Source organism: Anser anser (assembly GCF_964211835.1).
Source record: "Anser anser genome assembly, chromosome: 4".
In the NCBI taxonomy this organism is placed as follows: domain Eukaryota; kingdom Metazoa; phylum Chordata; class Aves; order Anseriformes; family Anatidae; genus Anser; species Anser anser.
In genome coordinates this window covers 72,392,688-72,415,990 of record NC_139724.1, presented here as the reverse complement: position 1 = coordinate 72,415,990, position 23,303 = coordinate 72,392,688, and positions in this window count along the sequence as shown.

Sequence of the window (23,303 nt, the reverse complement as noted above, 5' to 3'; positions counted from 1 at the left end):
TTCTTGTACTTGGTCTTCAAAGAAGATCAATGCGGCTGTTGTGCAATGCTTTATTACAATGTCACTGAATGGTTGAGGTTTCCTAGAGCAGATTGTCTAGAACGCTGCCCAGTCTGGTTTTGAATATCTCCACAGCCTCTCTGGGCAACCTGTTGCAGTGTCTGGCCACAATCACAGTAAAAATTTCATGTCGTTAATTCGTCCCTATTGCCTCTTGTCTGGTCAGTGGGCACTACTGAGAAGAGTCTGACTCTGTCATCTTCATTCCCTCCCATCAAGTAATTATACACATTAATAAGATCCCCCCTGAATCGTCTATTCCCCAGGCTGAAGAGTCCCACTACAGGTAGCTAATGCATACAAACATCTTGTTGCTCAAGAAAAGACTCACAGAGTAGGACAGTGAGAGCAATTTATGGATGGAAAGGTTGGTGTTCGTTAACAGATGTCACATTGCAAGCATTGGTTGCCAAATAAGCAAAAGGTGGGCTATGAGCTCATGAGGACATATTACTGCATTCGCTTCTATAGCAAGGGCTTCAGACACTGGTGGTGTGCTGGATTCTTCTGCTGTCAAGCCTGGGCATGGTTTAAAACTCAGCCTCTACATTGGCAGCTCACTCTTAGTCCCATACTGACCTTGAATAATTCCATTGCTGTGTTTGTTTCAATCCCGTCATCCCCCACTAGATGTTAATTTGCATGCAGACAAGAGCCTCTTAATTGCCATTCTTCCAAGACTCATTCAACACATTTAATTAAGACAAACACTTAGAGGTGAAAACTTTCTGGTATTCAGTGCCCCTTCTGCATATGGGAAAATCAGTTCCATTACCCGTCAGTGAAGATGTAAAGTCACGAGCAGCTGAAAAGCTTACAAGGAGATTCTCAGCTAGTGTAAATTGGGTTTTCTATTGAATTTTTGCAAATTATTCTTTAATAAATAATGAGACCTCAACTAATGTCAAAACAGATAATCTTGTAACAAACAAATCATTTGTTTTCCACTTGGCACACTGGATGAACCCAATTACAGTTAGTGTCTGATTAGGTTACAGCATACAGGTATTTCTTAGCATAGATGAGACATCAGCTGTCTCAATGGGACTGCAGATATTTGTGTTATTAAAGATGTAGTTATCATCTGAGGGTATGCAAATGCCTCATCTGCAGTAAGAAACTGAATGGTGGAGCAACTTAAATGGTTGATCAGAGCCTAACTGAAATTTCCAAGAAGCTTGTGTTCATAAAATATATCACATAACATTGCTGAAGCTTATAAGTAAATAAGTAGTGGATTAATTCTGACAAAAATCTTGCTTTGACATCGCAGAGTCTGTTTATTATCCTGTTTCCAGAGGTCTGCATCACTGAACGAAGCAGTCATAACCCATCCTTCAACTTCTGCCTCCAGATGGCTTTCCATTGCCTCAAGTGTATTTAAAGAGTTCTTCTGAGAAAATGGAAAAGCAGTACATGCCTGACTCATAGCGAGAGCTTTCCAGAAATGGCCAACACCTCTGTTGCGGAAAAATTCACATCCCTGGAAGACAGCATATAAAAACCTTTGTCAGGACTTCATCCAGCTGAGATAAGCTAACTTGCGCAATTGGAGGAAGATTCTTCTGATTTTTGACACTTATTTAAAATAACCTTTCTTTTAGGCAGTCGTGTATTGTTTTACATCACATCCCACTTCTGTATGTATTAGAAGATTACCATATTTTTGGGTCTTATCTTTCACTTGCTGAAAATCACACATCTGAATTTACATCAAGACAAGCGGAGCAGCACTTATTTGGGTCTGTAAAGCAAATATTTAGCTACCTAATTCCAGGCTTCACTTTGCACAAAGATCTGGCTGATCTTGCTCAGAAGATTCTCTGGTTTTGACAGGCTTTGGAGCTGGGTCACACAGATGCAAGAGAAACTTGAAAGCTTTCCCAGAATGCCCTAAAATGACTGAAATGTGCTCCTGATGCATTTATTTTTAATAAAAATGGTTGTTCAGCATGAAGCTGGGGCTCAGATGTGAAGCTTTGAGCTATAAGGACAACTGCTTTAGCATTTGAAGAGGAGAGAGATCCTGCAGTACATGCTGGGCAGTGAATTATTTTTTTAACACCTATCAAAAGTAACTCCCCAAAGCCAGTTAGTGATTGTCAGGTTTCCTTTACTGCTCCATCCTGTTCATGGTCAAACCGCCTTTATGGGGTTATGTTGTTCACCTTCACCTCAAAAGAAAAGCCAAACTCTGCTTGACTTCAGAAGGGAAAGGTCTTCCACAAACCTCCCTTGCAAGCCTTCCCCAGGTTTGCAAAACCTGGAAACAAATGGCATTTGTGGTGCAGGAAAACAACTTGTTTTCTCAAGGGTTTTTCCATGGTGACCTGCACGGTTTTTCTCCTCTAAACCTGCCTGCTCTGCAGGCAGGTCACTGCACCTCAGGTTGGTTCACGTGAAATTAATGAAATCTCAGCGTAATATTTTCCATACCTCGCATTGTGTCCTTGCTGCAGAGAGCTACATGCTGCTTGTAAAAGATTTGCTTCATCTGTTTAAAGGGGAGGAATGGGGGTGGAGGGAGAGTCCCTTTCACTACCTGATTTATATGCCAAATATAAAACTAAAATGAAACATGTGGCTGATTGCCTACAAAGTTTTATGTCAGGTGTAGAAGTCAGTGGCCCCGGCCATAAATCATGCTGCTCATTTGTAACCATTGCAACAGATTTATGCGATTTATAACTGGGTTGTTGGGCTATGTCATCAGTGTAAGCATTTTCTTATTAATAAAAGGACTTCTAAATTGAATGATGGTTTGTAAAGCAATTGCCTATAATTTTATTTTATTTTATTTTTGGAAGGGGGAGACACCTTATTGTTTGTGACCTGTTAAAACAAAACGGTTGTGAAAGTTCTGGGCCCCTCCCTGAGCTCTCACTGCTTTATTTCTTCTCTGGGGACTTGCAAAACAAGCTCCTTATTCATAAATGTGAGATGATGCTGTAAGGATGATGTTTCCGTTGGTGATTCATGTGATTTACTCAGTATGCTTGATTCATCCATGAAGAAAAACAACCTCTGGCTGAGGGACAGATGCTTATGAGGACTTGACATTTGATTTTAGCTGGGTTGTACAGGTTTATAAACAGGGATGGTAGAAAAACTTTCCCTGAAGTAGGAAACTAAATTAAAAAAAAATTGCCTATGGTAAGTATTTACAAAGCAAAGGGGGCATTTCTGTAAGGTTTTGGTTGGACTCTGTCTTTTGGAATTCCTCTTCTTATGGTTCCCATCATGTTTCAGGGTGCCAAACTGATGCCCCTTCCAAAAGAGAAGGGATTGCATTGTGCAGATGGGTGAAGAGCCTTGCATGCACTTGTTTTAGGATGCCTTTGGGTGAAAGGCTCTAAGTCAGCTAATCCTGCTCATAAACTGCCCATTTGCACGTGAACTTCCTAGTTTGTGTTTGTGGCAGGAAAAAAGTCCCAGCCCTGAGCACCCAGAATTCTAACCCAGCTTTGGTTCCAATTTACACTCAAATTTCACAATCAGTGTGTCCCTCTAGTTGTTGTTTTCATAAAAAATTACAAATATGTATAATATCAAGAAGTCATTTAATCTTTTCATAGAAAAGTTTTTTTTTTTTTTTTAAATCATGTAAGTCTCCTATTAAAAATGATTACAAAGACCTGGATCTACTGTGACTTGTAACCTTATTTTATAGAAACCTTTAAGAAAACGTCTCCCAAAGTTTATATTTGAATCTTATTTATTTTTATTTGTAAGAAATGAGAGAGGCCTTGCCCTCTGGGCCTCTGTCAGGTCATTAAAACCAAAACCAGAGTCAGGTTTCATTGTAGCAGCAGCTAGACCTGTACAGCAACGCAGAAGAAAACAAAACTCTGCTCTTCACGGGATGAGTTTCTATGTGAAGGCTAAAAATACCCGAGAACATTTAGTAAAACTGGTCAAAAGCTGCAATAATTTTTCAACAGAAATTTTAAAATTGTTTTAATCATTTTAATTTAACATGTGAAAGTGATTTGTTTGCCTTGCAAAAGGGAGCTGTGGTCTCTCCAGCTATATCTGTACTAGGGAATGAAATGTGCCCAGGGACATTTCTCACAACTGAGGCCAACTGGCAGGTGATGGACCCTAGCAAACATCTTCATGGCCAGCCAGGTGGCTGCATCCAAAGCACCAAAGGGAAATAGGTCCTGGATGGCTCCGACCCCACACCGAGCCTGGGAATGGCTTGCAGAAATTTCTAATCAGGCTGGGCCAAATTCAGAACAAGGGAGGATCTAACATTTTCCTCGCATGGGCAAATTCCTCCCCGTGGCTGTGCTCGGTGCTGGCCAAGCCTGAAGGGACCAGCAGAAGCGCAGCCTTCCCATGGGATGCTCAGGAGGTGCCAGCAACAACAGAGGCCCCTTCCAGGGTGCTTTATTCCAAGGTGCAGCCAAATCTGCTTGTACTTTATGGAAGTTGTGTGCGAGGTCTGTGGCCATGCAATGTTTTCTGGGGACAACCCTCTTCTTTGGTGTTTCTTCTTTGTATGACACACTCGTATGCTGGCTTTGCTGCTCCATCTACCTTAACTGAAGTGGAAGAAAAACACAAGCCAAAAAACTTCACAGCTGAGTTTAGGTCCAGATGCTTATTGCACTTACGGCTGCGGCCACGCAGCATTGATGGTGGTGATGGTATTTTTTCCTTGATGTCTGAAATTAAACAAGATTATAAATAACAGATCTGCCCTGAGGCACCTCTACTTCAGCTTGGCAATGGCCACAACCAGGGTGCTGAGCCTCACCCACGTACCCACAGTGCCAGAACTCAGGCTGTTGTGCTCAGCCCCTCTCTTGGCCTCTCTCAGGTCAGAGGAGCCTCTGATGGAGTTAAAAAACTGTTTATTAGCCCGTTATTAGACCCAAATCCTGTGGAATGCTGGTGGAGATGGACCTCAGGACAGATTTTTGAAAGCAAGACTTGACAAGCACAAAATGCTGACTGCCCTGGTTGTGAGATCCTCGCTCGTGTGGCTCTCCTCTCCAGGGCTCATGGTGGGCCGTTGCTCCAGGGTGTCCTATTTCTCACTGGAAAAAACACCCCTCTCCATCCCAGAGACAGGCATTGGACCTCTTACAGCAACAGGGCTTAAGGCCTGGCCTCTGCTCAGCCTGCCCTGGTGTCCAGCAGCCCCATCCCCAGGGGATAAATTCCACCAGGGATATAGCAAAGGAGCCTGGTCTCTTTCTTTTATACCATTAACTTACTGTTCTGCCACTTCCACCTCCAGCTGAAAATATCCCTGAAAATACGGAGCCTAAAGAGAATTTAAATTGCATCTTTCTTGCAACTAAGCTCTTAGATAACTTAGCAAATCCCACTAAAAATGCTGATTCTGATGGAAAATTCAAGCAGGAAGGCTTTTAAATGATGACCGGTATATAAACAGGACTTTTTTTTTTTTTTTCCTTCAGTTTTGTTTTGAAATACCAATTTTCTGGTTTGCCTGGATGCTGAAGTTTGTTATACCTTGAAATAAAATAAAATATAAAAAAACTCCCTGCTATTTCAACGGATATTTCAAGATAAAATAATGAAATTAATGGATTAATTAATTAATTAAATGACATTAATAATTTCCATTTGCTATTTGGTTTAATGGTTTGATTTGATTTTTGGTTTAACCCACTAATGATTTTGGTATCCTCCATCCTTTGAGGGGCAGAGACTGTCCTCTAATACATTTTGCCTGACATCTTAGCTGTCAGGGAATCAGGTTTGCAGCAGCAGCTCCTCTTCAGTTCCGTAATTTCTCTTTTGTTCATGCTCCATACCCCTGCCTGCCTTTTAGTAAACATATAGAGGAGGCTCAGGGGCGACCTCATCGCTCTCTACAGTTACCTTAAAGGAGGCTGTAGAGAGGTGGGGGTTGGTCTGTTCTCCTACGTGCCTGGTGACAGGACGAGGGGGAATGGGCGAAAGTTGCGACAGGGGAGTTTTAGGTTGGATGTTAGGAAGTACTTCTTTACCGAAAGGGTTATTAAGCATTGGAACGGGCTGCCCTGGGAGGTGGTGGAGTCACCATCCCTGGAGGTCTTTAAAAGACGTTTAGATGTAGAGCTTAGCGACATGGTTTAGTGGAGTACTTAGTGTTAGGTCGGAGGTTGGACTCGATGATCTTGAGGTCTCTTCCAACCTAGAAATCTGTGATACTGTGATACTGTGATATTTCCATCCACTTACAAGCCCCATAAACTAGTTGTTCCTGAAACAGGATGGTGCTGCTGCTGGGAGGCTCCTCAAAACAGAGGTGTTGGTTGTTTTGTGGGTCGGTGTCTGGTTTTACATTCCTCTGCAATCCTGACCAGGGCTGAGACGTGGTACCTGCACAAGGGTTTTGTGGGGTCCCTGACTGATGTTTGTTGCGATGACTGGAGAGAAGAAGCAGGTAGTTCTGAGGGCCAGATCCATCCCACGTGCTTGAATTCATCTAAAGCAAGGAGGATCAAAGCACAGGGCTTGAAGTCAAGCAGATACTAAAGTGTTTTGTTGTATCTGGGGTGGAGAGAGGAGAAACAAGAGCTAGCTGGGATGATACAGAGAGGAATGAGATCCTAATGCTCCTGGTAGTTGTATTTTTTGCAATGAGCAAGGACAGGAAGATAGTTTGGCCAGGTAACAGGCATGAGGACCCTGATATCCATGCTGCTGTGGAGGTGGGTTGGGCAAGATCTGCTAGAGCCAAGAACTTGAAGCCAATATCTGTCATTCACTAATTTCAACTTCATTTGAACTGCAGCTGCCTTCCCTGGCCAGGCATTATTTTTAAAAACAAGTTCTGCATTTTCTTCTGTGCTTCATTGTTTGTAAAATATCCTTGGAAACTTGTTTAAAAAAAAAAAAAGAAAGGAAAGGAAAAAAGAAGCAGCAAAAGCATCCTTAACGTATTTTTCCTCATCCATTTGGCAAACTTTGCTTTTCCGCCCCGCTGCTTCCTACAGAGCTGCAGCCAGTGTGGCTTTCCAGCTTTTTGATTTCCTTGTGCCACAGTTTTTAGCATTGTCCATAAATATCCGCCCTGCTCTGGGGATTTGGGGCAATTCATCCTGCCCTCTCTTGCCAGCTGCAAGAGCGGAGTGAATTCATTGCCAGATGAGGACCGACATCCCACAGTCAGCCTCTTTGGTACCTGGATCGTGGTTATAATAACTGATGGGTGCTGAGTGTCATCAGTTCAGAGTGTAATATTGCTTGAAAAGCCTTTGGGATCTTCTTGGCGCTTGGCAGAAATAACTTCTGAGTTGGGATCAATATGAACAGGTGAGAATTTGTGCTGATTTGAAGGTGCACAGGTGCCTGCCAGGGGGGGAAGAGGTCAGAGGTCTCTATCACTTGGATGTCACAGAGAGCAATTATATAGGAGAGAGGGCAATGGAGGCTGCTGAGGTCTTTGGTATTCATGGCCAAGTGTTTACTGTGACTTTGCTCTTCTTTGCGTTAGCAGCGTACCATCATTTTAAATGATTATTCACAGGTAGAAGACCTGAGTGATTTCAAAAAAGTATTTAACTTCTTGTGGTATCTTCAGGAGCATTGGTAGGTGGGTCTTCACTGCAGAATATTGTACCCAAAATATGTGTACAGGTTTATAAGGCTGCAGTATGCAGACTTCAGCACTCTCCAAAGAGAGGAATCATAAATCCCAGGTCCTTTCAGTGCCCCTTGCCTCCAGTTTCTGCCTCCTGGCGCATGGCCATTTTTAACGACAAAACAACATGTAAGTACCCAGGTTATTTAAACAAACTTCCGATTTCCTCTTTTCTAAAAATGTTGATCCCAAAGAATTCGAGAAAATTGGGCTGTATGGTAATTTTTTTAGGAATTGCCTTTCTTCTTCCTTTGTACTGCAGTAAAGGAAAACATAGATAAAGCAGCATTGTTCTTCTGTCTGATGATGGACCATGTGGTGAAGGACAAAGCTCCAGTTTCCATGGCATCCTAGAAACTTGTAAGTTAATCATAAATACCCCGGTGTCTCTTAACAACTTTTCATTCAAACTCTGAATAGCCAAGGACCATTTTTCATTTACCAATTCACACAGCCTTTCTGAACCTCAGTGCCATGATGGCCTACTCCAAAATGTTGCCTTCTGTGGCCTCTATACTGCTTCCAAATGTAGTGTCTGCCATGCAGGGAAGGTCCACACCAAAGACACCCCTAAGAAGCCCCAAAGTCCCACTTTCTGTAGTTGTCAGCCTCAGGACATGCCAGGGGTGAGGAGAAGTGGAGAGCTCATGGAGCTTGATGATGTTCAGGTGTGGGGTCTCTCTCCACCAGGCAGGCTGGGGAGGAGTGGGGCAGAGGAGGGATGCTCTAGAGGAGGAAGTCAGCAAAACACGTGGAGGGGGGATGGCAACCACCACCCCAAAGGCTGTTTAACTAGCAACATAATGAAGTGATAATTTATGGCCCAGTTCTCCTCTACCTTGCGCCTTGTGTGGTCCTCTGCAGCCAGACACTCTTTGAGCCGAGTTCCCCACACTCTCTGTTAACAGCTTCCCAGTGTGTGGGAGCACAGATTTATTGGGGGAAATTGCCTTTCAACTGCCCGCCTGGCATCCGCTCCTGGTCCTCCAAGGCTTTGGAGCAGGGCTGCTCCAGAGAGATGGGTCCAGTATCAGTTTCAGTTTTAAATACTTTATTGGAGCTGTTAAATAAACTAACCTAAAACCAAGAAAACATCGCTGAGGCTAAGATTTTTATTAATAAAATACTGAAATAACCCCACAATAGAATACTTGAACTATCAAATGAACTGGCTGGACCAAGGTTGTTTTAGTGCTGAGCTGAAGCTGAATCATCTGTTTTGCTAAAAGCATAGTCAACTGCTTGTATATGTTAAGAGGGAGTGTAAGGAGCTCACTAACTGTAAATTGCTAGTCAGGAATGTCACCACTGTCATTCATATCCATGTATAAAAATCTGACTAAATACCTTAAATATCCCCTGCCTGAAACACAAGTTAACAACCCTTTCCTTACACCTCAGTTATGATGCTCTGTTTCGACTCACTTTGCTGTCTCTCCCAGCAGAGCTATCATACTTCAGATATTGATGGACCCTTGTATGACAGATGGATGGTTCAGAACCTTTATTTACTGGGATTTCAATGACAGCTCAAAATCTGGAGACTTCTAAACACAGGTGTTTCTCTGGGTGTCTTCACTGACTTCATTTGGAGTTGTTGAACCTGGAGGACTTCTCTCTCTGACCTTCTCCCATGGTGGCTTTATGACTGTTCCCATCCTCTCAAGCACATAACCGCTTTCTGACATCCTATAAGTAAATGAGATCAGAGGGCAGTTTGGGCAGAAAAGCTAAAAACATGGAAAACAGCTTGCTAAAAGTGCCAAAACCTCGCAAACTAGTTCACTGTTGCTGTCTTCACCACTCCTCCTCCTCTCCCAGTGGTGTGTCTGGAGCTGGTGATAAGCAGGTGATTGAAGTGATGGCAATATTTTGCTGCTTGAGAGCTCCTCACTGTTAGGTCATTTAGGACATAACATGACACTAAGGAGAGGCGTCCACAGCAGCAGTCTTCCCTCAGGCACATTGGCTCACAAGGTGAAATTTCTTAGCAATGCATGGGCTTAAAATCTGTGATTTCTGTTTTCTATGTCATATAGAATATGTTGCTGAAGTTTTGGGGCATATCTAGTATCTGGAGCCATTCAGCTTAGTGCAGTCAAATCTGAATTAGATCACCCATGGTCATCGCCAAGTAGGAAAAGTTCTGCACAGGCCAAGAATTTCTAAAACATTAGCATTTTGCATAGCAGAAATTACTGCTAGGTTTTCCTCCTGGTAAATAAACATATAAACAATGAAACACAATATCTTGGGACATCAGGTCACTTCAGAGTAACTTTCCATGGTCTTATTTGAGTTTCTAGTTTTCTGAGAAGTTATTATAACCTTCCCTATGCATGATGAATAGGAAAGTTCCAGCCCAGGTGAATCAGCTGCCTGAGCACCCATCCGTCAGCAAAATCAAAATAAATTTACACTTGTAGGGAAACTCATCATAATCCTTATGTCCTTTACCACTGAGAGCTGACACAAAGCCTGATTCTTCGAGACTACAGGATGTTTATAATAACCTCCCTATTTCTGGGCAGACAGCTTTTTTTTTTTTTTTTTTTTTCCTTCAGTAATATCCATCTCAATGGCTAAATGCTGCTTTAAGCATGATCAAGACAAGGCTTAATGGAAATATAACCTTTAAAATGATCAAGTATAGGCAACAATACATGTCCAAATAAGATCAAAATTGTAAAACTGAGCTCTCAGATGAAGTGCCTAATCAGGAACTTAATTAGGAACCTTAGTAAGTTAGGGTCCCTGTGCAACTTGTATGCTTCTCTGCAGGGAGACGCTTAGCAGGAGTGGGAAGAAATTCAAAGGATGTCGTGCCACAGGGCAATCTGTTCTCAGATTACATGATGGCATTGCTGCTTCTTTTCCTCCCCCTTCCCAGCTTTCCATATCCATACGGCAGCTGTGTCCAGGTGTGCTCACCTTCCCTCAATACCCACAAATTATTTCTTCTTTCATAAGCTGCCCCTCACTAACACAACTCACTGTCCTGCTGTTCTGTATTTCTCTGTAGTCACTGTAAAAAATCTGTTTATAGGATGGGCTCATGAGAGTAACAGAACAGGATAGGCATGAGAAATTCTCCCAGCGGAGGAAGAAATCACTGAGGGACTAAGTGCTCAGCTGGTGTTCACCCTTGGACCAGCTGTTTCACATATTGGCCCTGGGCTGTGCTACCTGCACAACATGATGGGTCTGCTCCATCACAGGTGTTGTATCAGTTGTGTGGAGTGGTAACAGATGGGAGCTACTGGCTTGTGTATCTGGGTGAAAAAACAGCTGCTGCATCATTTCTCTCTGTTCGTCCCTCGCCCAGGCTCTGTGTGTAGAGCCTGCAACGACCTGGACATCTGGGTGATAGGACATCTGCAATGAGGGGACATCTGGAGTAGGTCAGACCTCCTGGCACTGGGAAGCTGTCCTGAGGCTGGAGCAAGCACGGAAAGGATCGGGACTTGGGAGAACCTGTCATGTGAGACAGGACTGCTGGGCTTGGCTTGTTTAGTTTAGCAAAACAAAAGCCCAGGGGAGGATGTGACGGCTGTCTATAAATACACTTGGGAGAGAAAAGAGCTATTTCAGCCTAGGGACAATGTTGGCGTGAGAACAAATGGGCACGAAGCAGCTATGAATAAAGCTAGGTTGGAAATCAGGGAAAGGTTGTTAGCAATTGGAGCAATGAGCTCGCTCCTAAGCAGGAGGGGAGGAAAACAGGTGTCAGGAGGACACGGAGTGTGTTTGTCTTGCAGAAGGATTTTTATGGTGTTTTTGCTTAGAACTGCAAGTGTCAGCAGTGCAGGAGGTCCTTCCAGTCCAGGCTGGGATGCTGCTAGCAGGTGCAGTGGCAAGGATGAAATGAAATAGAGGTATTTCTTTTAAGATTTTTGAGACCAAAATGGAATCTAATATATCTGACTTCTCCCAGTGTGGTGGATACCAGTGTCAACTTCACTGTTTCTGGCATGAGCACCTCCTTACTTCAGGCAAAGGTTCAAAATGATGGGGAATTCACCGTCCCTTGGGAACCTGTTCCTCGGGGTGCACACACAAACTGCTGTGCACTCAGGGACAGCCCCGAGCAAGCAGCATAAGGCACAAAGTCCCATCCCGCACCTCTGTGCTCAGCAATGCCCTTTGTAATCCTTCTGCAATGCCTTCTGCAAAATACAAGGACGCTGTGACTAGGAGAGGTCAAAGAAGCGCTCTGTGATGTTTCCTGTTCTGGTGTTCATTAATCTGGACAGTGGTCACAGCTGCCAGCTGCAGGGATGCAAGGACGCATGCACATTTCCTGCTGTGCAGGTGGAGGGGTTGAGGTCCGATGTTTCCTAAAAGCTTGTTCTGCAGTGGCTCTGCACAGTGGCTAAAGGAGAAAGAGACAAGGCAGTTACTCCAGCAGCTGATTTATCAGGTGCTGTTTGTCACAGCCGGGGGGCTGCTCCAGCCTGCTCTGACCATTGACGCGTGGGAATGGGTCACAATTCAGCACAGGGATGGTATTGTGGCTGCACATGTTGAGATTAGGAAACCACTTAGACTTATTTTATTTTATTTTATTTTATTTTTAGCAATTCAGCCCAGAGATGAGACTGTGTTGATACATGGGAGATGTAGTGCAGATTTAGGGAAACCAGGGGGGTGTTTGCCCGACTTTACTCTGTGACCCTCCCTGGACAGGAGCATGCAGACCTGCCAGCCACCTATTTGATGATGGCTTTTGCTCCTCAGCTGCCGCCCACAGCGTAGCAATGTGCTTGGTCAGTCCCAACCTGCAATCCCAGCTGTTCCTCAGCTGTGCTGACACCGCAAAGCCCAGCAGCAGCAGGGACTTATCGGCAGTTTTCCCTCGCTGGGATTTCTCAGAGAAGCTAGAAGCAAGCGTTGCTTGGAGGATGCCCCCAGCCTGGAAAACGGCCATTTCAGGAGGAATGATGTGTCTCTGTGATGGGACGACTCAGTGCTGATGGGATAACAGTCTGAAAAGGGGCAGGGTTGCAGACTGCACACCTTCTGGCCAAAGCATGCCAGGGAATGGCTGCTTCTCAGCTCGCTTAAGGACATGGGCAGGATTGTGGTGTTTCTAGTGTTTTGGGAAGAAGATTAGAGTTTCATCGTTTTCTATGTATCTTTACACAGAAAGTTTAGAAGTGAGTCTTGTGTTTCTGGAAGACAGCTAAGAAGGAATGCCTTGTACTAATTGTGGTCGTTTCCCATCTGTTTCCTTTTGAGATAACAGCTTCATGGAGAAGGCTATCAAGGGAGATGCTAGAGCATGGCTAGGAGCAGACACATTGTGGACGGGTGTAAAAATGCCCTGCATGATGACAGGAAGGTCAGGAGTGCATTGTGCCTCTGTTTTGAAATGTGCTGAAAAAAAAAAAAAAGAGAGAGAGAAAAAAAAAAGAAGGATTTCTGATTTGGTAGGAACCAGTAATCTGGGAGGATGTAACATTTCCCTGTTTGAGCAGGGGGGTTGGGCCAGATGACCTCCAGAGATCCCTTCCAGCCTCAGCCATTCTGTGATTCTGTGATTTTACAAGTGCTAGGCAGAACTTTGGTGATATTTTTCTCCATTCGAGTTGCACAAAATTCATTACTGGAGTTAGTTAAAAAAAAAACAAAAAAGAGCAAATAAATACATCTTTATAATCTTTAAAAACAAAAAAACACAAACCCACATACAGGTAAGGTTAGTATGGATCTAACCATGGAGCACAGCCACTGTAGCCGTGTGGCATAATCACGTCACAGAAGCCATGAGCAGAAGGGTTCTCCTTTTGTGTTTCCAGTGGAGGTGAATGCTGGGAAGATACTCAAATTATTTTGACCAAAAATATTAATCTCATTAAAGAGTATTGCCTGTATTTTCCAGGAGACTAGAAAAACAGAAGATGATTTACCTAGCAGCAAGACATTTGTTGTTATATTTTGTTTCTGAATTGTCTTCATCGCACATTTGCAAAATTATCTGCATCTTTCTGATCCCCTGAAAATGCTGCAGGAAGCTCTGTCCTGAAGGCCTTTTCTTGGAACAACTGCAGTTTTTCCTGGACCAGACCATCTCTCGGCCTCCTCATTTCCCCTGGAGACTCAAGTCACCCTCTTTGCTCCCTTGTTTGTGCTGGCCAAGGTGTGGAAGATGCTGAGGAAAGTCTGAAAATGCAGAGCTGCATCTGTTCCCAACCCTCTCAAAAGATGCACATGCAAGCTTAGAGGGAGAGGGCAACTGGAGAGCTTACACGGCCACTTTGCTGGTTGACCTCAGTGTGGTGTGGTTCTCCTTGCCCACAAGAATTTAAATGGGGAGGGGAGATCCTGCCAGAATAACCTGGGGCAAAGACGGACACCCAAGAAGGCGCCAAGCCAAGCAGTGTGGGATAGCAGCAAAGCATCTGCCAGCAGAGAGAGCACTGGGAGCCCCCTCACCGCAACCCAGTAAGAACGAGCAGCCCACAAAGTAAAGTAATGAGTGAGCCAGGGAGGCTTAACTACAGCCCATGGAGCTGGGTGAGAAGCAGGTTGGATGTGTAGGGCATTTTAGCATAAACTAGCCACGGCTGTTGTTGATATTGCTTCCTACGACCCGTCACGATGAGGTTGTGGTTGAGTAATTCAGCAAAAGCTCCAGCGCTTCTCACAAAACAGAAATCAACCATCGCTGGGTATTAATGGAGTGAGAAAAGTAATTAGGTCTAATTTCAAATGTCGCAGCCAATTAAGTAACAGATGTGAGAAAAGCTGTGTAATTTAGCTCTGCTCATCAAAAATGAAATTGTCCACATGTACAAACCTCATGCTGAGCCCCTGGAAGTCTTAGGCAAGGCTTGTTTGGGGAGATACACAGGTTGTGCAAAGGTGTCAGGATCAAGTGCACCTTCTGTTTTTCTTGTTCATAAAATTGTGTCTTTCAGGTTTTAACGCTTCAAAGCTCGGCTCTGCCCTCAGGCATTCCCAAGAAACTGAGTTGAGCCTGGCCAAACCAAAAGCTGTCAGTGGGTCTGAGAAGAAGCCTTCAATTCATAAATGGGAAATATGCTCCTCAAAAGGCACGGTGTAAGCTCAGCCTGCCAGAGCCCACCTAACCACTTGCCCCAAACCAAAATTTACAACAGTGTTTGCAAATATGGGACCAGATCTGGGTTTTGAATGTGCATGAGCTTCGTGTGCAGTTGTCCCGCTGAATGTGGTGAGTTATGTGGTAGTCAGGCACACATAAGTAAGGCAATGTCCATGCTGGAGCTGGGCCAGCCCTGCTGCAGTCTCAGATATCACGTTATCTGGCCAGACATCACTGCTTTCTCCTGCTGTGTCCACGTGAAAGCATCTTGGACGTCATGGAAGTGGCTATTGCAAGAGGCAAGGGCCAAGGTGCAAAGCTGCAATGGAACGTGTCAAAAGCCTGGCAGCACAGGAACTGAGCGTGAGGAAGAAATATGGTCTCTGTAGCCTTCAAAGAGATCTACAGGCAATATCCAGCAGTTCATGGGGTCTGTCACTGGATGAATGACAGGCTGGTGGGCTAATGGAGTATTTCAATACAAGCCTGGATCGGGTCTCACATCCACACCTCTCAATTGATTGACCCATGCTCAGGGTATAGCCACCTGGAACTCACCATGCCAATGAAGATTTCATACTCATTTAACAGCATTTGTTTTATTTCGGCTGCATGAAGGGTGCTCCTATCATGGATCTGTAGATGATCTAGTGAAAATTTGTGTGGCGATATCAGACCAGTATTCACTCTGCTGGTGGGGTCACCCAGAGGCAGTGGGTTTGGGAGCCTGCCTGGAAATGAGTGAAGGTTCCTAAAGAAATACCACATTCACCTCTGAGGACTTGTTGGTTAAAAACAGCTAATAGCTCTGTTGACCTGTGCTGGGTTTGAAGCAATGACCCAGAGATGAAAGCCTTCTGTCCTAGTGCCAGTCCTTTGACTTGCTCTGCTGTAACAATAAATATCCCCCAAATCTCTTGGAACTCCCAGCAATTATAGCCTTAAAATAAACTTATAGCACAGGCTAGTAATTACTGAATGTTTCTTATTGTTTCCCCTCTGGGAGATGTGTATCCCTCAGGAAATGAGTTTCTAATTAGATAGGAGAAGCAGGGCAGCAACAATAGTGTGGGAAAGCCAAATTAATAAAAGGTCCTAGGTACACTCTGACCAACCTGGACAGAGAAGTGACAAATGATGACCTGCCTGGACCAGGGGATTTTAATTTTGTGTCTTCTTGGGAGATGCCTGCGCCAGCTGAACCAGAAAAGATGTGAGTGGAGGAAGAGAGGGCAGGAGTGAAGATGTTATTAGAGACCCTGGTAAAAAGCTGCACAGAGCAGTGCACAGCAATGCTTAAAAAAATAAAAATAAATCCCAAATCATGTGATTTTACCGGCACCACCCTGTGCAGGACCTCGGCTACTAATTTGTGTGGGTAGATTAAAAAAATAGGCATGCATCATCTTTCCTGAGGTGCTAAGATAGCTGATTTCAGAGTCCAATATTCCTTTTACACAGAGTTTCAGGGAGTCTGGTCCACTTTACAGTGCCTACCCTCTCCCTGAAAGCTTGGGCTGAAACATTCTCCAAGCATCATATGGCTCAAACAGACCAGGATCAGTGAGGCTGGAGGGAGTCTTTTGGATGTGAATTCTTGTGATGGTTCAGCAACCCAACTGCAATCCCTTGTCTGGTTTTGTTTCTGTGAATGTAAGAGTTGGCGTCTCCATCCCTTGCTTGTGTTTGTGTCATTTCTTGCAGTGCATATCTTTTATAAACCTTGGGAATGCGAGTAATTTTCTGCAATGGAAAAATATCTCAGTCCTCATCCATGCAATAGTGGTATCCAGAGCAGAAAATTTGGCACAAACACACTCAGTCCCTCTGGAAGTGAAATAAAAAAGTCTACACCCACACTCAGGTGCTGTCCTGATCTCTGCTGCTGTTGAACACCAAAGTCTTCCAGCTACATCTTGCTGGGCAAGACGAGGGTTTCCTTGCTCAGAAACTGCCCCCTCTGGGTTTGAATGAATTTGCTGCAACAGAAGATGCATCCATAAATGAAGAAATGTGCCCTAGGGTGGGAACCAAAATACGGGTGTTGTGTACCAGATCATGCATGCTTCTGTCCACAGCCATATCCCAGGTTTGGCAGAATGGATGGCCAATATCAGATTGCTTATGGGGAACCACTGCGGAGTCTTCTTGTGTAATCTGCTCAGGATTAAGGAACAGAGACATGAGGAGCAATGGAGAAAGTAGCATAAACAGCAATGATTAAATCTGGTAACCTGTTCTGCTTTGTTGTTGCTGCACATGAGGAGTTTTCATCTCTGAGATCCTGGGAGAAAAGAGGCTACCTTTCAAGATGTGCAAACTCAATTGCTTATGATCTTTGGTACCTACTCTTAGATTACCCTGTGCTGGGGTAAGACTTCTCCAGCATATAAGTAATGGTTTTGTCTAATCTAGTTGTAAATAGCTTCCAGCAATAAACATCTGCAGCATCCCTCGAGAACCTGTTTCACAGCCAGTGGGATGTTGATATATTCTAGCATGCAGACAGGTTTTTCAACACTGCTATGTACAAGTACAGAGGGTTGGTCTGCAGGAAAGAGAAATTATTTGGAATAAGATAAGACATTAACTCCAATACAGCAGAAATGGGAAAAGCAATGGAAAGAAACACTGAAAGCTGCCCGCTGCATTGATTTGTGTTGTTGTGGTTGTTGTAGAAAAAAGTTACCTCTCTGTCTATCTTATCCTGGAATATTATTCATTTAGGTAAGAAAGCCTTATAAGATGGCAAGTTGACCCATAAAGATGCTTTAGGACATGTCCCTTTTCACCTCCACCCTGCAATGTGGACCACCTGCCATCCTTTGTCTCGCTAATGCTGAACTAAAGCTGTATCAGGACTGCACTTGGCAGAGCTGGGCTTGGAGCATCCGGCTTTCACATCCTGCCTCTACCCCACCGGCGTTTAAGCTTTTGGTTTCTGTCTATGCAGTGCCCAATCCGATACAGGGCACATCTCTTTTATTAAGAAGAGACAGGAGCAGATCTTTCAAGAGATCACAACTTACCACGCTGGCCCCTATTACCTCCTTGTGTGATCTTGTATCTCATGCTACGTATCTACCATTTCTTTTGTACTTAGCTTGTCAGCTTCTTGCACAAGGACTGCATGCATATTCTGCTTTTGCAAAGCACTCTAGAACATAGCAAACAATAAGATATCTGACCGACATGATCAAAATCAACAAATGTCTTGAATTTACCTTTTATTAAATTCATTCTGGTCCAAGTGTTACATAATCCTAGGCTGTAAAAGTAGCAGTTCTTAGAAGGACCAACCTCCTTGAACTATTTTCCCCTCTTGTTAACAATTTCCATCTCATTTCCTATTTCCGGCTCTAACTCCTGCCGATAATGCTCCTCAGCTAATATTGAAACCAAGAGGGAAAAATATATGAATAGTAGACATCCGATCCAAGCTTTGTGCAGAGAATTCAGGGATGGAATGTTCTTGAGAACAAGAGGGGTTTTTAAATAGTAAAAGATTGCTTGTTAAGGAAGAAAATTTGCACTGACACCTATATTCGGTACTGCTGACGTTTGTTCCCACAGTACTCTTAGGTCAAATATAACCATCTTCTTGTGAATGTATTTTTTTACTTTTTGTTTCTTTTAATTTTTTATTTTTTATTTAAACGAGAGGTTCTCCATGCACAGCAGTTTGCTCTGTGGCTGCAGCTCATACGGACATTGTCACACTAGCTTAAAAGAGTAAATTGCAAATACCATAGCAGTCACTAAGTGGGTTTCTGATTTCATGCAATGCTGTCTTTTGGTTTGCAATATTGGCTTGGGGTGCCCTTCTTCCCTCCTTCCCCGGCCTCTCATTCTCCTGCACTGCATCAGTTTTGTCAGTAGTATTTTGTGCAGTCTCTCTGAACCACATCCAGCCCTTTTACTTCCAAAAAAAAAAGCACATTTCCTGTGCACCTGACATAGTTCTTGATGCACGAATAGCTGTGGGAATGACCAGCTACAGGTGCAAATGAGTAACCAGAGTGCATGAGGCAGACCCATCTTATTCTGGAATTGCAGTGAGAGGTAATCCAGAAGCAGCCTGTCTGTTGCTGGTTGAGTTGCTATGTGCTTTTTGCAGAAGAGATAAAAGCGAATACTTTATTTATGCAATGCTGAGTAATCATGTGAGAGGTGGGTAAGGAAAGCCCTCCTTGAAAAGTGATCACACGAGGGTCTCTCCGATGTAGCAGTTTTTATAACCAAACCTACACTGGAAACGCATCAAAGAGGCATTGGCTATGAAAGAAAGGCAGGAAGGGAGCGGTCTGAGGAACTGCAGCTACACCAAGCGAGCTGAGCAGAGCCAAGGAATGTCCTCAGGCACCGCAACTCCATTGTGCTGTTAAACTGTCAGTCCCTCGCCAGCCACTGCACACAGCTTGGGAGTTAGCGGGGCCGGGGACCGATCCCCATGGCAGCTTGGATGTGGCCACCCTGCTCTGGAGGACAGCAGCATGAACACAGGTGGCTGTGTGCCAGTGGGCCTCCATGCCATTCTGGGCACAAGCATCAGGATAGGCAATTGCTGATCGGAAGGGAAAACTGCATTCGGTGGTTTTGGTTTTCTGCATTAGTGCTCCGAGATTTCTCTGTGTGAAGGGAGAGGGCTCGTGCAGCTCAGAGGCTCGTATGCAGTTCTGGAAGTGTAATTTGGACTTTACAGAGCTGCCTAATCTCAAGTTATTTGAAGATCTGTCTCTCCTTTGTGTGCATGCCAGTGCATGCTTGGGGCTCAGAATTTCTTCCACTGGATCTGCAGCTAATCCAGGACAGGGCTGTGCAGGGGGAAGGGCAGTCCCACTTCTGGCATGCAGCGCTCTGCTTCTGCTCCTGCTGGTGGCCCTGGCTACCAAAACAAGACCCCAGGACATGCGATAGCTCGAATTCTGGGTGTGCAACTTCTTCCTTCTGGCCCCCAGCTCTCTCACAAATAGTGTCTGCTGCTGACTTCAGTATAACCGCATTCGATTATTTGATTTATTTATTTTTAATATGTCCATGTTAATTTGGATCTTTGTGGAGTATCTGCCTCCCTCAGGAGCTCTGCAGATAGCACACCTTGTAGCAACAAGGGGGCATTATTTATTTATTTTTTTTTCGAAAAGCCAGCTGGGTTGGGGTTCTTAGGGCAGAGTGAAGAAGCAGAGCTAAAAGGCACATTGAAGCTGGAAGTGTGACTTTTTTCCACGTCCTTCACAGTCCAAGGTGCCATAATCTTTCCCTCCATTGCTCCCAAAACAGCCAGTTATTCCTGCAGTTTCCCCACATCCCACTCTCTCACTTTTTTGGTACTTGTCGATGAAAGAGGGGCTTCAAGAACCACCACAACCTGAAAAAAAGTGTGTTTCCATTACCATCGATGTATTATATTCCTATTCCCACACTGTCATCATCAAGGACACAGCAGTGAAGCAGATATTGTTTGTTGGGACCATGGTTTCTGAAAGCAAGCCTTCATTCAGGTGTTACTGTTGGGTGGCCCTCTTGGATTGACACAACCCTGTAAGAAGGCTTGGTCCAGCTTCACCTGAGCAAGGTGTGAGCTGTTTCTGTATGCAGAAAGAGATGGGTCCAGGGATCATAGTGCTTGAAACCAGGTTATTTAGAGCTAAAGGAGGTTGAGTGTGATCTCCTAGTTTGTAGATAGAAGGCCTGGGAAGTCTAGTCTTCGGGAAAATGGTTCCTGTTGCTGGAAACTAGTAAGTTCCTTTGATTTTCTTTTTAATTAATTTATTATCATTATTATAATTATTATTATTTAGAAGTTCAAACACAAGTGAGTCTCAGCACTCAAACACTTGTGAATATCAGCAATTCAGGTCAAAGTCCTTCTTGTGTAGGATGATTTGTTCTCTCTTCTCATTTGCTACATACACAGGAGCTTTCTGAGATTTCCAGGAAGCCTCCAAATCACTTCCCTCAACCAGCTTTAGGTTGCTGATCTGGGCAAGGTGTCGTGATCCCAGCAGATCCATCAGCACTTTATGGTGCTGATCCTTCAGGAAAGTTCAGTAGTGGTTAGAATAGGCTGTAGATGGGCTTTGGTAGCTGGAGAGGGCTCCTCCAAGCAGAAACCAGACAAGGCCAGGAGGGAGAGGTGATGGGCTTGAGCTGGAAATGTGAGCCCTGGGTGCTGGGCAAGGTTGTGACATCTGCACAAGGTTTGGTACTGGTACAGACCTATGGGTCCTCTCCTGACAACCACACCAGTGTCCCCTGTCCTCCTGAACCTGTGGCAGCAGATTGAGGCTGTGATGGGTGGCAAAGTCTTCCCTGGAGCCCACGTTGTGGGAGGGAAAATCTGGATGGAATGCGAGGGAAAGGCCTGAGAGGCAGTGGAGGAGGAAGCTGCAGATATCGCTGTGACAAAGAGAAAGAAACTGGAGCTCCCCTGCTGCTTTGAGAAGGGCATGGGGTGTTACATCTGGAGAGCGATTGTTTTCTTGACAATCTTCCCCAGAAGAGAATTGGCTGGGAAGGCCCATGAACGTCTAACATGAGCTGTGGGACAGGAGCCGTGCAGCTTGCTGCTGGGGTTGGGGGAGCTCGGAGAGCCTTGTGGGCAGGCCTGCACTTTCTCAAAGGCTTCTGGAAGCCCATGGAGCTGGGTAGAAGAAGCACCAGAGAAGGGCTGCCAGCTGGAACGACTCCTCTGCTTGCGGCCTGCACTGGGCCCCACGCCCTGGCTCCATGCCGGCAGCTTCCACCCCTCCACATAGGTTGCCCTGTAGGAGAGGGCATTGCCAGGATGCCTAAAAGTCCATCAGCAGCAGCTGGCAAGGCTAAATAACAAAATTTTCCAGTTCTCCTTGCATGGGCAAGAGTGGCCAATCTTAGCCTTTCCAACGTCTTTCAGATGCTGCAGGCTGTTCTCGTCTCTGAAGCAAGCCTGAGTGGGGATGGGAAATGAAAATATTTATTTTTCTGGAGTCTGAACAACAACAAAAAGGACAGGGAAGATATAAAAGCCTCCTGGGGACAGGATCTCAAGGAGGAGGATCTCCAGGCCTTGCATCTGCCCAGGCCCAGAAGAGAGGCAGATGGAGGATGCCCAACGTGTAACAACCCACCTGAGCAGAGGGTGACACGAGGGCCATGAGATTTGCTGCCGACCGGTCTGGTGGAAAGCTGAAGAGCAGCCAAGACGGGAAAGAAAGGGAGAGCCTGAGGCTGGGCTCTGAAATTTAATTTTGGACACCTGAGAAAGTGAGCGGCTTCCCAAAAAGACCGCTGACTCCAGTGGGTGCTGGCAGCGCTCACTCAAAAACTGCTTCCAGGCAGAGGTTTTGTTTTTTTTTTTTTTTTTTCCATTGGAAAACGCCAATTCGTTACAATGGAAACACTCTGCAGGGCTGTATCGCCTCCGTGACTCTGTGAGAGAAGCCAGGCTGTCTTCTTACCCAACTGCTTGGCTCCTCACAGCCCATCCTGGCAGGATGCTGTGGAGCTACCATCCTCCAGCAGCGGCTTTAACCCTCCATCCCATCCTGGTCCATGGCCACGCTCCCGCTGACCTGTGAAGGCAAAACAGTGGTGTAGCTTTCTGCCCCCCAGTTTGATGATTTTATTGGCTCAGGTATCGGAGTGGCTTTTCTGCTTAATTGTGTAACTTTTGGGAAATCTACCAGGGATTAATTTCCTTCCCGTCTTCACAGGCTGGTTGGGGAGATGCTGGATCGGTGCTCCCTGTTTTCCTACTGGAAGCTGGTCTGTTTCCAGGCAAATGGTATTTAAAATGGTGCCTGGGGGGATGTTAGTAAAATAACTTAATATAGGGAAATAGTTTCTTGAAATTGTCTATTGAGGGGGAGCACAGTGCTTTTGACTTGCAGTTTTCATAAAATACAAGGCTCTGTGCAAAAGTTGCCTGTCGTGGGCCAACGGTGGTGGACGACGAAAGTGTTTTCACTTCAGCAAAACATCACAGCAGTGGTTTGAGGAGCTCGCCTGGTTTCTTTATAACTTTTTTCCCCTCTAAGGGAGCTGAGGACTCAGATAAAATCTGATTTGCCCTTTGCAAGACAAAGAGCAGGTGACGCATGCCCAAGATGTACCTCCCCATAGATACCCCAACAAACACTTCCAAACAGAAGTGGTTTTCTGCTTAAAATTTTCTAACCTTGGTTTTCCTACAGAGCTGACCAGCCTGAGCAATTAAAAACAAAACAAAACAAACAAACAAAAAAAACACACAAAAACATCTGTTTTCAGATGCTCTGAAAACCTATTTCAGCTCAAATTCAGAGCAGTCCTGTTCACAATTACTCCCTTAATAAATGAACACCACTAGCATCTGGTGAGAAGTCCCCAGGCTGAGCACAATGTAGCTGCAGCAATGTGCTTGGTATGTCAGCCGAGCCAACTCAATCCAAAGACGGAGCAGTCCGGGCTGAGCCAAGCGCAATGGGGAAAAAAATCACAAATGGAAAAATTAATTACATGTTAAAAAAAAAAAATAGTAAAAATGTCCCCAAACGCTCCAGCTTCCATCATCTCAGGACTTCACAGCTGGCAGGGAGACTTTAATAAACT